This window comes from Oncorhynchus masou, chromosome 20 (assembly GCF_036934945.1).
Source record: "Oncorhynchus masou masou isolate Uvic2021 chromosome 20, UVic_Omas_1.1, whole genome shotgun sequence".
Lineage (NCBI taxonomy): Eukaryota > Metazoa > Chordata > Actinopteri > Salmoniformes > Salmonidae > Oncorhynchus > Oncorhynchus masou.
Genome location: NC_088231.1, coordinates 28589278 through 28603065, shown reverse-complemented (window position 1 = coordinate 28603065; position 13788 = coordinate 28589278). Strand labels below are relative to the sequence as shown.

At 44.4% G+C, this 13788-nt stretch overlaps 1 protein-coding gene and 1 pseudogene across 1 annotated transcript in view; both read left to right on the top strand.

The window, feature by feature from the left end:
* LOC135507226 (slit homolog 2 protein-like) overlaps positions 1 to 13788 on the top strand; it is a 640120-nt gene that overhangs the window by 288613 nt on the left and 337719 nt on the right.
* Positions 1 to 13788, top strand: part of LOC135506438 (cGMP-specific 3',5'-cyclic phosphodiesterase-like) — a 46524-nt pseudogene that overhangs the window by 15142 nt on the left and 17594 nt on the right.

Below are 13788 nucleotides of genomic sequence, written 5' to 3'. Positions count from 1 at the left end.
TGTGGTTGTTAGAGACATGCTGTTAGTCTTAGGGAGTCTTCTTCTTCTGTGGTTGTTAGAGACATGCTGTTAGTCGCAGGGAGTCTTCTTCTTCTGTGGTTGTTAGAGACATGCTGTTAGTCTTAGGGTTAGTCTTCTTCTTCTGGGTCCTGTTGTTAGAGACATACTGTTAGTCCACCCATATGTAAAAAGGTGGCCCCAGTCTTCTTCAAAAGCGTCTGTGGTTGTTAGAGACATGCTGTTAGTTGTAGGGAGTCTTCTTCTTCTGTGGTTGTTAGAGACATGTTGTTAGTCTTAGGGAGACTTCTTCTTCTGTGGTTGTTAGAGACATGCTGTTAGTCTTAGGGAGACTTCTTCTTCTGTGGTTGTTAGAGACATGCTGTTAGTCGCAGGGAGTCTTCTTCTTCTGTGGTTGTTAGAGACATGCTGTTAGTCTTAGGGAGACTTCTTCTTCTGTGGTTGTTAGAGACATGCTGTTAGTCTTAGGGAGTCTTCTTCTTCTGTGGTTGTTAGAGACATACTGTTAGTCTTAGGAGTCTTCTTCTGTGGTTGTTAGAGACATGCTGTTAGTCTTAGGGAGACTTCTTCTTCTGTGGTTGTTAGAGACATGCTGTTAGTCGTAGGGAGTCTTCTTCTTCTGTGGTTGTTAGAGACATGCTGTTAGTCTTAGGGAGACTTCTTCTTCTGTGGTTGTTAGAGACATGCTGTTAGTCGTAGGGAGTCTTCTTCTTCTGTGGTTGTTAGAGACATGCTGTTAGTCTTAGGGAGTCTTCTTCTTCTGTGGTTGTTAGAGACATGCTGTTAGTTGTAGGGAGTCTTCTTCTGTGGTTGTTAGAGACATGCTGTTAGTTGTAGGGAGTCTTCTTCTTCTGTGGTTGTTAGAGACATACTGTTAGTCGTAGGGATTCTTCTTCTTCTGTGGTTGTTAGAGACATACTGTTAGTCGTAGGGAGTCTTCTTCTTCTGTGGTTGTTAGAGACATGCTGTTAGTTGTAGGAGTCTTCTTCTTCTGTGGTTGTTAGAGACATGCTGTTAGTCTTAGGAGTCTTCTTCTTCTGTGGTTGTTAGAGACATGCTGTTAGTCTTAGGAGTCTTCTTCTTCTGTGGTTGTTAGAGACATGCTGTTAGTCTTAGGGAGTCTTCTTCTTCTGTGGTTGTTAGAGACATGCTGTTAGTCTTAGGGAGTCTTCTTCTTCTGTGGTTGTTAGAGACATACTGTTAGTCGTAGGGAGTCTTCTTCTTCTGTGGTTGTTAGAGACATACTGTTAGTCGCAGGGAGTCTTCTTCTTCTGTGGTTGTTAGAGACATGCTGTTAGTCTTGGGGAGACTTCTTCTTCTGTGGTTGTTAGAGACATGCTGTTTGTTGTAGGGAGTCTTCTTCTGTGGTTGTTAGAGACTGCTGTTAGTCTTAGGAGTCTTCTTCTTCTGTGGTTGTTAGAGACATGTTGTTAGTCTTAGGGAGACTTCTTCTTCTGTGGTTGTTAGAGACATGCTGTTAGTCTTAGGGAGTCTTCTTCTTCTGTGGTTGTTAGAGACATGCTGTTAGTCTTAGGGAGTCTTCTTCTTCTGTGGTTGTTAGAGACATGCTGTTAGTCTTAGGGAGACTTCTTCTTCTGTGGTTGTTAGAGACATGCTGTTAGTCTTAGGGAGTCTTCTTCTTCTGTGGTTGTTAGAGACATGCTGTTAGTTGTAGGGAGACTTCTTCTTCTGTGGTTGTTAGAGACATGCTGTTAGTTGTAGGGAGTCTTGGTTGTTAGAGACATGTTGTTAGTCTTAGGAGTCTTCTTCTTCTGTGGTTGTTAGAGACATGCTGTTAGTCTTAGGGAGACTTCTTCTTCTGTGGTTGTTAGAGACATGCTGTTAGTTGTAGGAGTCTTCTTCTTCTGTGGTTGTTAGAGACATGCTGTTAGTTGTAGGGAGTCTTCTTCTTCTGTGGTTGTTAGAGACATGCTGTTAGTTGTAGGGAGTCTTCTTCTTCTGTGGTTGTTAGAGACATGCTGTTAGTTGTAGGGAGTCTTCTTCTTCTGTGGTTGTTAGAGACATACTGTTAGTCTTAGGGAGACTTCTTCTTCTGTGGTTGTTAGAGACATACTGTTAGTCGCAGGGAGTCTTCTTCTTCTGTGGTTGTTAGAGACATGCTGTTAGTTGTAGGGAGTCTTCTTCTTCTGTGGTTGTTAGAGACATGCTGTTAGTCTTAGGGAGTCTTCTTCTTCTGTGGTTGTTAGAGACATGCTGTTAGTCTTAGGGAGACTTCTTCTTCTGTGGTTGTTAGAGACATGCTGTTAGTCGTAGGGAGACTTCTTCTTCTGTGGTTGTTAGAGACATGCTGTTAGTCGTAGGGAGTCTTCTTCTTCTGTGGTTGTTAGAGTCACGCTGTTAGTTGTAGGGAGACTTCTTCTTCTGTGGTTGTTAGAGACATGCTGTTAGTTGTAGGGAGTCTTCTTCTTCTGTGGTTGTTAGAGACACGCTGTTAGTCGTAGGGAGTCTTCTTCTGTGGTTGTTAGAGACATGCTGTTAGTCTTAGGGAGACTTCTTCTTCTGTGGTTGTTAGAGACATGCTGTTAGTCGTAGGGAGTCTTCTTCTTCTGTGGTTGTTAGAGACATGCTGTTAGTTGTAGGGAGTCTTCTTCTTCTGTGGTTGTTAGAGACATGCTGTTAGTTGTAGGGAGTCTTCTTCTTCTGTGGTTGTTAGAGACATGCTGTTTGTTGTAGGCAGTCTTCTTCTTCTGTGGTTGTTAGAGACTACTGTTAGTCGTAGGGAGTCTTCTTCTTCTGTGGTTGTTAGAGACATGCTGTTAGTCGTAGGGAGTCTTCTTCTGTGGTTGTTAGAGACATGCTGTTAGTTGTAGGGAGTCTTCTTCTTCTGTGGTTGTTAGAGCCATGCTGTTAGTCGTAGGGAGTCTTCTTCTTCTGTGGTTGTTAGAGACATGCTGTTAGTTGTAGGGAGTCTTCTTCTTCTGTGGTTGTTAGAGACATGCTGTTAGTTGTAGGAGTCTTCTTCTTCTGTGGTTGTTAGAGACATGCTGTTAGTCAGGAGTCTTCTTGATCTGTGGTTGTTAGAGACATACTGTTAGTCAGGCTTCTTAAAGACATGCTGTTATTGTAGGAGTCTTCTTCTTCTGTTTTTACTGCCATGCTGTTCACTGACTAGTATTGAATTCTGTGGTTGTTAGAGACATGCATTTACTAGGAAGTCTGCAGAGAATCTTGGTTGTTGAGATTCTTGGCTGTAGATAATCTTCTTCTGTGGTTGTTAGAGAATACTGTTAGTCGTAGAGAATATTGTATTTCTAGTGGTCTGTTAGAGACACACTGTTGTCTGTAGAGAGTCTTGTATCTTACTAGGAAGTCTGTTAGAGAATCTTGTCTGTAGAGAGTCTTGTATTTCTGTGAAGTCTGTAGAGAACGCTTGTCTGTAGATCATCTTCTGTGGTTTTAGAGTCACGCTGAAGTCTGTAGAGAATCTTGTCTGTAGAGAATCTTGTATTTACTAGGAAGTCTGTAGAGAATCTTGTCTGTGATCATCTAGAGTCACGCTAGGAAGTCATGTAGAGAATCTTGTCTGTAGAGAATCTTGTATTTACTAGGAAGTCTGTAGAGAATCTTGTCTGTCAGAATCTTGTATTTACTAGGAAGTCTGTTCAGAATCTTGTCTGACTAGGAAGCATCTCGTATTTACTAGGAAGTCTGCAGAGAATCTTGTCTGTTGAGAATCTTGGCTAGGAAGTCTGTAGATAATCTTGTCTGTAGAGAATCTTGTCTGTAGAGAATATTGTATTTACTAGGAAGTCTGTAGATAATCTTGTTGTAGAGAATCTTGTATTTACTAGGAAGTCTGTAGAGAATCTTGTCTGTAGATCATCTTGTATTTACTAGGAAGTCCTCTATTAGCTGACTGTGTATTAGCAGTATTAGAGTGCGTCAGTCAGGGTGCTTAGCAGGGTTGTTAAATAGACAGTCCTAACCATCACTGATCTACAAACAACAGATAAGACTGTCTTAATTTGGGATAGGCGTTCCGCTAGCGTCCCACCTTGTCAACATCCGGTGAAATTGCAGAGCGCCAAATTCAAATGACAGAAATACTCATTATACCAGTGTTATACATCGGTTTAAAGATTAACCCCTTGTTAATCCAGCCGCTGTGTCAGATTTCAAAAAGGATTTACGGCGAAAGCACAACATGCGATTATCTGCCCCGCTTCCTTAAGTATACAAACATTTTACAACCCAGCAGAAGAGCCACGAAAGTCAAAAAAAGCTATAAAATAAATCACTTACCTTTGAAGATCTTAATCTGTTGGCATTCCAAAGGGTTCCAGCAACACAATAAATGTTTGTTTTGTTCGATAAAGTCCCTCTTTATATCCCAAAAACTCTGTTGGAGCGTTTTGTTCAGTAATCCACTGGCTCAAAGGAGTTCAAAACAGATGAATACATCTCAATAGTACCGGTAAACTTCGTCGAAAAATGTTTATAACTAATCCTCAGGCTGTCAATTATCTAAATAATCGGTCATATTTCAACCGGACAAAAGCGTTTTCAATAGGACGAGGGGCGCGCACACCGTCACGCGCAAAGGAGTAGTGGCAGTGAAAACGGACACCTTCCAAAAAACTTCTTATTCTTGTTTTTTTTTCTTTAGAAAAAGGAAACCATGTCTAAAGACTGGACCTCTAGTGGAAGGAACTGCAATCTGGACCCTAACCCTTTATATAGTCAATAGGCTTTGAATAGAAAACTACTCACATCAAAGAAATTTCATTTCCTGGATGGATTGTCCTCGGGTTTTCGCCTGCCATATCAGTTCTGTTATACTCACAGACATTATGTTAACAGTTTTAGAAACTTCAGAGTGTTTTCTATCCAAATCTACCAATTATCTGCATATCCTAGCTTCTGGGCCTGAGTAACAGGCAGTTTACTTTGGGCACCTCGTTCATCCAAACTTCCGAATACTGCCCCCTATCCATACATTAACCATTACTGATCTCCACACCACAGAAACACATCCGCGATAGCATCTCAGAGTAGCAGGGCTGATCTAGGATCAGGTCCCCACCTGTCTATGTGGTCTTCTTCATTGGGATCTAAAAGGCAAAAACTGATCCCAGGTCAGCACTCTGAGACGCTTCATGAATACAGGCCCTGGGCAAGACGATATCGTCATGACGATACCTGATAAGATTGAGTCATGAATCGTCACGAAGTTTGAAGTTATTAAATAAATAAATAAAGTTATTAACAACTTTTCATCCATCCCTCTGTTGTTGTTGTTGTTGCTGCTGTTTCTGTTGTTGCTGTTGTTGTTGTTGTTGTTGTTGCTGTTGTTGTTGCTGTTGTTGTTGTTGTTGCTGTTGTTGCTGTTGTTGTTGTTGCTGCTGTTGTTGTTGTTGTTGTTGTTGCTGTTGTTGTTTTCTGTTCAGCCGTCTGCCAGCTGAAGAACAAGCTGTGCACGGCCCCTGGCGAGGCGGAGACGGGCAGGGCGTTTAACCGTTATGATGAGCGCCTCCTGGAGGACTTTGCGGTGTACTGCGGCCTGGCCCTGCAGACCGTCCAGACCGTCCAACGGATAGAGTACCAACGAGCCAGCCAGGACGTTACCCAAGAGGTGGGGGAGGAGACAGAAGTCTGTGTATATATGTATATATATGTAATATATATTATATATGTATATATAGTACTAGTCAAGGGTTTTTCTTTATTTTTTACAATTTTCTACATTGTAGAATAATAGTAAAGACATCACTACTTTGAAGAATCTAAAATATATTTTTATTTGTTTAACACTTTTTTTGGTTAAAACATGACTCCATATTGTGTTATTTCATAGTGTTGATGTCTTCACTATTATTATTCAATGTAGAAAATAGTAAAAATAAAGAAAAACCCTTGAATGAGTAGGTGTGTCCAAACATTTGACTGGTAGTGTAAATAGAGGTGAAGTCTGAAGTTTTACATACACCTTAGTGATAGGAATTTGATGAATAATGACTAAACAATATCTACATTTAAATAGAACTTTAACTAATTAAAATCTACTCTGTTTTACAATATCTGATTAATAACGTTAGTTCATAAGGAAGAGAACAAGGAGTGATGAAACATAATAAACACCATTCCAACTAGTTTTCCGTATCTGCGACTGTCTGCTAAATAGTGATAGATAATGGTGAGACTTCAGGAAATCTTGATATAGTGTGTGGTGTTTGTGCACTAGTTCATAAGGAAGAGTATGTTGCAAACAAGGAGTGATTAAACATATTAAACACCATTCCAACTAGGTTGGGGAGGAATGGGTTGTGGGTTTGAAGTAAGCATTTAACCTATGTTTGAACCAACTCAACTATAACTCTGTGCGATTAAATAAGACAGCGAGAGCCTCTCCAGGTTTTCCGTATCCAGAACTGTCTGCTAAAGTCTGCTAAAGTGGTAATAAATTATGGTGAGACTTCAGGAGTTCATCCAGATTATAGTGTGTGTCATGTTGGTGAGTTGGAATGAACTGTTGAACCTGCTTTGTCCTGGTCGAGAGGAGGAGATTCATTCTAGAACCCGTGACGTCATATTTTGTATATAAACTGTTGAACCTGCTTTGTCCTGGTCGAGAGGAGGAGATTCATTCTAGAACCTGTGACGTCATATTTTGTATATAAACTGTTGAACCTGCTTTGTCCTGGTTGAGAGGAGGAGATTCATTCTAGAACCTGTGACGTCATATTTTGTATATAAACTGTTGAACCTGCTTTGTCCTGGTTGAGAGAGATTCATTCTAGAACCTGTGACGTCATATTTTGTATATAAACTGTTGAACCTGCTTTGTCCTGGTTGAGAGGAGGAGATTCATTCTAGAACCTGTGACGTCATATTTTGTATATAAACTGCTTTGAACCTGAACTTTGTCCTGCTTTGTCCTGGTCGAGAGGAGGAGATTCATTCTAGAACCTGTGACGTCATATTTTGTATATAAACTGTTGAACCTGCTTTGTCCTGGTCGAGGAGGAGATATTTTGTATATAAACTGTTGAACCTGCTTTGTCCTGGTCGACAGGAGGAGATTCATTCTAGAACCTGTGACGTCATATTTTGTATATAAACTGTTGTTCGTGGTTACATGGCAGCGCGCTCCGTTAATAAATACTATTATCTATTTTTGATAAGACTGGTTTCTGTCTATTTTATGCAAATAAGAATCTTATAAATTCTTATAAATAGACTGAGTGATTTTAATTAATGAACATATATAGGAATTATGAAACTCCATTGACACTCACCAAATACATTTAATCTCAGTTTTTCTACAATTCCTTCATGTGTTTACATATTTGTGTTTGTGTGTGTGTGTGCTTTTTTAAGTCTATGTGCTGTGTTGACGTGTGTGTGTTTTTTAAAAGTCTATGTGCTGTGTTGACGTGTGTGTGTTTTTTAAAGTCTATGTGCTGTGTTGACGTGTGTGTGTTTTTTTAAAGTCTATGTGCTGTGTTGACGTGTGTGTGTTTTTTTTAAGTCTATGTGCTGTGTTGACGTGTGTGTGTTTTTTTTTTAGTCTATGTGCTGTGTTGACGTGTGTGTTTTTTTTTTTAAGTCTATGTGCTGTGTTGACGTGTGTGTGTTTTTTAAAAGTCTATGTGCTGTGTTGACGTGTGTGTGTTTTTTAAAGTCTATGTGCTGTGTTGACGTGTGTGTGTTTTTTAAAAGTCTATGTGCTGTGTGTGTGTTTTTTAAGTCTATGTGCTGTGTTGACGTGTGTGTGTTTTTTAAAAGTCTATGTGCTGTGTTGACGTGTGTGTGTTTTTTAAAAGTCTATGTGCTGTGTTGACGTGTGTGTGTTTTTTAAGTCTATGTGCTGTGTTGACGTGTGTGTGTGTCCTCTCCTAAGGTTCTGTCCTACCACCTCACTGCAGCTCAAGAGGAAATCAGAGCGTTGCAGGTGAACCACTGATACCAACAGACCAACACCTACCATCTCTCTATCCTTCCCTCTCGCCTCACAACTCTCTCCTTCCCTCTCGCCTTCCCTCTCGCCTCACATCTCTCTCTCCTTCCCTCTCGCCTCACATCTCTCCTCCCTCTCGCCTCACATCTCTCTTCCCTCCTCACATCTCTCTATCCTTCCCTCTCGCCTCACATCTCTCTATCCTTCCCTCTCGCCTCACATCTCTCTATCCTTCCTCTCGCCTCACATCTCTTTATCCTCCTTCCCTCTCGCCCTCTCACATCTCTCTATCCTTCCCTCTCGCCTCACAACTCTCTCCTTCCCTTCCCTCTCTCCTCACATCTCTCTCCTTCCCTCTCTTGCCTCACATCTCTCTATCCTTCCCTCTCGCCTCACATCTCTCTTCCTTCCTTCCCTCTCTCCTCACATCTCTCTATCCTTCCCTCTCGCCTCACATCTCTCTCCTTCCTTCCCTCACATCTCTCTATCCTCCTCTCCACAACTCTCTCTTCCCTCTCTCCTCCCTCTCTCCTCACATCTCTCTCTATCCTTCCCTCTCGCCTCACATCTCTCTCTCCTTCCCTCTCTCCCTCACATCTCTCTCCTTCCCTCTCGCCTCACATCTCTCTCTCCTTCCCTCTCGCCTCACATCTCTCTCTCCTTCCCTCTCGCCTCACATCTCTCTCCTTCCCTCCTCCGCCATCATCTCTCTCTCTCCTTCCCCTCTGCCTCACATCTCTCTATCCTTCCCTCCTTCCCTCGCCTCACATCTCTCTCCTTCCCTCTCGCCTCACATCTCCCTCTCTCCTCACATCTCCTCTTCCTCGCCTCACATCTCTCTATCCTTCCCTCTCGCCTCACATCTCTCTCTCCTTCCCTCTCTCCTCACATCTCTCTCTCCTTCCCTCTCTCCTCACATCTCTCCTCCTCCCTCTCTCCTCACATCTCTCCCTCTATTCCTACAGATCTCTCTCTCTTTCCACCCCACTATATTTCTGTCTCTCTTTCCATACCTCTCTTACCCAATCTCTCCCTTCCCTTTTCAGTGTTTCCCCTAGGATTTATTTCAGCAGCGGTGGGGGTCTTCCTGGTGTGTCCGGATATGCTACTCCATAATGCATGAACATTAAATTACGTTTTCTTCCTTTACAATCTGAAAGTCGAGAACCGTTTTAATTTCATAATTCTATATGAATCAATCAAAGATGTTTAGCTAATGCCATCTCTCTCTATATCCACCCATCTCTCTCTCTCTATATCCACCCATCTCTCTCTATATCCACCCATCCCTCTCTCTATATCCACCACATCTCTCTCTATATCCACCCATCTCTCTCTATATCCACCCATCTCTCTCTATATCCACCCATCTCTCTCTATATCCACCCATCTCTCTCTATATCCACCCATCTCTCTCTATATCCACCCATCTCTCTCTATATCCACCCATCTCTCTTTATATCCACCCATCTCTCTCTCTATATCCACCCATCTCTCTCTATATTCACCCATCCCTCTCTCTATATCCACCCATCTCTCTCTATATCCACCCATCTCTCTATATCCACCCATCTCTCTCTATATCCACCCATCTCTCTCTATATCCACCCATCTCTCTCTATATCCACCCATCTCTCTATATCCACCCATCTCTCTCTATATCCACCCATCTCTCTCTATATCCACCCATCTCTCTATATCCACCCATCTCTCTCTATATCCACCCATCTCTCTCTATATCCACCCATCTCTCTCTATATCCACCCATCTCTCTCTATATCCACCCATCTCTCTCTATATCCACCCATCTCTCTCTATATCCACCACATCTCTCTCTATATCCACCCATCTCTCTATATCCACCCATCTCTCTCTATATCCACCCATCTCTCTCTATATCCACCCATCTCTCTCTATATCCACCCATTCCTCTCTATATCCACCCATCTCTCTCTATATCCACCCATCTCTCTCTATATCCACCCATCTCTCTCTATATCCACCCATCTCTCTCTCTATATCCACCCATCTCTCTCTATATCCACCCATCTCTCTCTCTATATCCACCACATCTCTCTCTATATCCACCCATCTCTCTCTATATCCACCCATCTCTCTCTATATCCACCCATCTCTCTCTATATCCACCCATCTCTCTCTATATCCACCACATCTCTCTCTATATCCACCCATCTCTCTATATCCACCCATCTCTCTCTATATCCACCCATTCCTCTCTATATCCACCCATCTCTCTCTATATCCACCCATCTCTCTCTATATCCACCCATCTCTCTCTATATCCACCCATCTCTCTCTATATCCACCCATTCCTCTCTATATCCACCCATCTCTCTCTATATCCACCCATCCCTCTCTATATCCACCCATCTCTCTCTATATCCACCCATTCCTCTCTATATCCACCCATCTCTCTCTATATCCACCCATCTCTCTCTATATCCACCCATCTCTCTCTATATCCACCCATCTCTCTCTATATCCACCCATCTCTCTCTATATCCACCCATCTCTCTCTATATCCACCCATCTCTCTCTATATCCACCCATCTCTCTCTATATCCACCCATCTCTCTCTATATCCACCCATCTCTCTATATCCACCCATCTCTCTCTATATCCACCCATTCCTCTCTATATCCACCCATCTCTCTCTATATCCACCCATCTCTCTCTATATCCACCCATCTCTCTCTATATTCACCCATCCCTCTCTCTATATCCACCCCTCTCCCCCTATATCCACCCATTCCTCTCTCTATATCGTTTTCTGTGTGTTCGTGTGTGTGTGTGTGTGTGTGTGTGTGTGTGTGTGTGTGTGTGTGTGTGTGTGTGTGTGTGTGTGTGTGTGTGTGTCTGTGTTTGTGTCTGTGTTTGTGTCTGTGTCTGTGTTTGTGTCTGTGTTGTGTGTCTGTGTTTGTGTCTGTGTCTGTGTTTGTGTCTGTGTGTGTGTGTGTGTGTGTGTGTGTGTGTGTGTGTGTGTGTGTGTGTGTGTGTGTGTGTGTGTGTGTGTGTGTGTGTGTGTGTGTGTGTGTGTGTGTGTGTGTGTTTTTGAATCCCTCCTCTCTCATCCTAACCAGGAGGCTGAAATCCCCTCTGCCCAATCACTGCGCATCCTGGACTTCAGCTTCTCTGATTTCGGCCTATCAGAGGACTCCACGGCTCAGGCCACAGTTAGAATGTTCCTGGATCTCAACCTGGTACAGGACTTCAACATCGACTACAAGGTATCACTCACTCACTCACTCACTCACTCACTCACTCACTCACTCACTCACTCACTCACGCACGCACGCACGCACACACACACACAGTTATTAGTGTATAACTTTGATCCTGTGAGTTTGACTCTTTGATCCTTTGAGTTTGACTCTTTGGTCCTGTGAGTTTGACTCTTTGGTCCTGTGAGTTTGACTCTTTGATCCTGTGAGTTTGACTCTTCGGTCCTGTGAGTTTGACTCTTTGGTCCTGTGAGTTTGACTCTTTGGTCCTGTGAGTTTGACTCTTTGGTCCTGTGAGTTTGACTCTTCGGTCCTGTGAGTTTGACTCTTTGGTCCTGTGAGTTTGACTCTTTGGTCCTGTGAGTTTGACTCTTTGGTCCTGTGAGTTTGACTCTTTGGTCCTGTGAGATTGACTCTTTGGTCCTGTGAGTTTGACTCTTTGGTCCTGTGAGTTTGACTCTTCGGTCCTGTGAGTTTGACTCTTTTGTCCTGTGAGTTTGACTCTTTGGTCCTGTGAGTTCTCGCACACCCCGAGAGCTTCTGGTCAGCGGGGTGGTGGCACCGGGATCCTCATCTCTCCCAAGTGGTCATTCTCTCTCTCTCCCCTTACCCATCTGTCTATTGCCTCCTTTGAATTCCATGCTGTCACAGTTACCAGCCCTTTCAAGCTTAACATCCTTAGCATTTATCGCCCTCCAGGTTCCCTCGGAGAGTTCATCAATGAGCTTGATGCCTTGATAAGCTCCTTTCCTGAGGACGGCTCACCTCTCACAGTCCTGGGCGACTTTAACCTCCCCACGTCTACCTTTGACTCATTCCTCTCTGCCTCCTTCTTTCCACTCCTCTCCTCTTTTGACCTCACCCTCTCACCTTCCCCCTACTCACAAGGCAGGCAATACGCTCGACCTCATCTTTACTAGATGCTGTTCTTCCACTAACCTCATTGCAACTCCCCTCCAAGTCTCCGACCACTACCTTGTATCCTTTTCCCTCTCGCTCTCATCCAACACTTCCCACACTGCCCCTACTCGGATGGTATCGCGCCGTCCCAACCTTCGCTCTCTCTCCCCCGCTACTCTCTCCTCTTCCATCCTATCATCTCTTCCCTCTGCTCATACCTTCTCCAACCTATCTCCTGATTCTGCCTCCTCAACCCTCCTCTCTTCCCTTTCTGCATCCTTTGACTCTCTATGTCCCCTATCCTCCAGGCCGGCTCGGTCCTCCCCTCCCGCTCCGTGGCTCGACGACTCACTGCGAGCTCACAGAACAGTGCTCCGGGCAGCCGGAGCGGAAATGGAGGAAAACTCGCCTCCCTGCGGACCTGGCATCCTTTCACTCCCTCCTCTCTACATTTTCCTCCTCTGTCTCTGCTGCTAAAGCCACTTTCTACCACTCTAAATTCCAAGCATCTGCCTCTAACCCTAGGAAGCTCTTTGCCACCTTCTCCTCCCTCCTGAATCCTCCCCCCTCCCTCTCTGCAGATGACTTCTTCAACCATTTTGAAAAGAAGGTCGACGACATCCGATCCTTGTTTGCTAAGTCAAACGACACCGCTGGTTCTGCTCACACTGCCCTACCCTGTGCTCTGACCTCTTTCTCCCCTCTCTCTCCAGATGAAATCTCGCTTCTTGTGACGGCCGGCCGCCCAACAACCTGCCCGCTTGACCCTATCCCCTCCTCTCTTCTCCAGACCATTTCCGGAGACCTTCTCCCTTACCTCACCTCGCTCATCAACTCATCCCTGACCGCTGGCTATGTCCCTTCCGTCTTCAAGAGAGCGAGAGTTGCACCCCCTCTGAAAAAACCTACACTCGATCCCTCCGATGTCAACAACTACAGACCAGTATCCCTTCTTTCTTTTCTCTCCAAAACTCTTGAACGTGCCGTCCTTGGCCAGCTCTCCCGCTATCTCTCTCAGAATGACCTTCTTGATCCAAATCAGTCAGGTTTCAAGACTAGTCATTCAACTGAGACTGCTCTTCTCTGTATCACGGAGGCGCTCCGCACTGCTAAAGCTAACTCTCCTCTGCTCTCATCCTTCTAGACCTATCGGCTGCCTTCGATACTGTGAACCATCAGATCCTCCTCTCCACCCTCTCCGAGTTGGGCATCTCCGGCGCGGCCCACGCTTGGATTGCGTCCTACCTGACAGGTCGCTCCTACCAGGTGGCGTGGCGAGAATCTGTCTCCTCGCCACGCGTTCTCACCACTGGTGTCCCCCAGGGCTCTGTTCTAGGCCCTCTCCTATTCTCGCTATACACCAAGTCACTTGGCTCTGTCATAACCTCACATGGTCTCTCCTATCATTGCTATGCAGACGACACACAATTAATCTTCTCCTTTCCCCCTTCTCATGACCAGGTGGCGAATCGCATCTCTGCATGTCTGGCAGACATATCAGTGTGGATGACGGATCACCACCTCAAGCTGAACCTCGGCAAGACGGAGCTGCTCTTCCTCCCGGGGAAGGACTGCCCGTTCCATGATCTCGCCATCACGGTTGACAACTCCATTGTGTCCTCCTCCCAGAGCGCTAAGAACCTTGGCGTGATCCTGGACAACACCCTGTCGTTCTCAACCAACATCATGGCGGTGGCCCGTTCCTGTAGG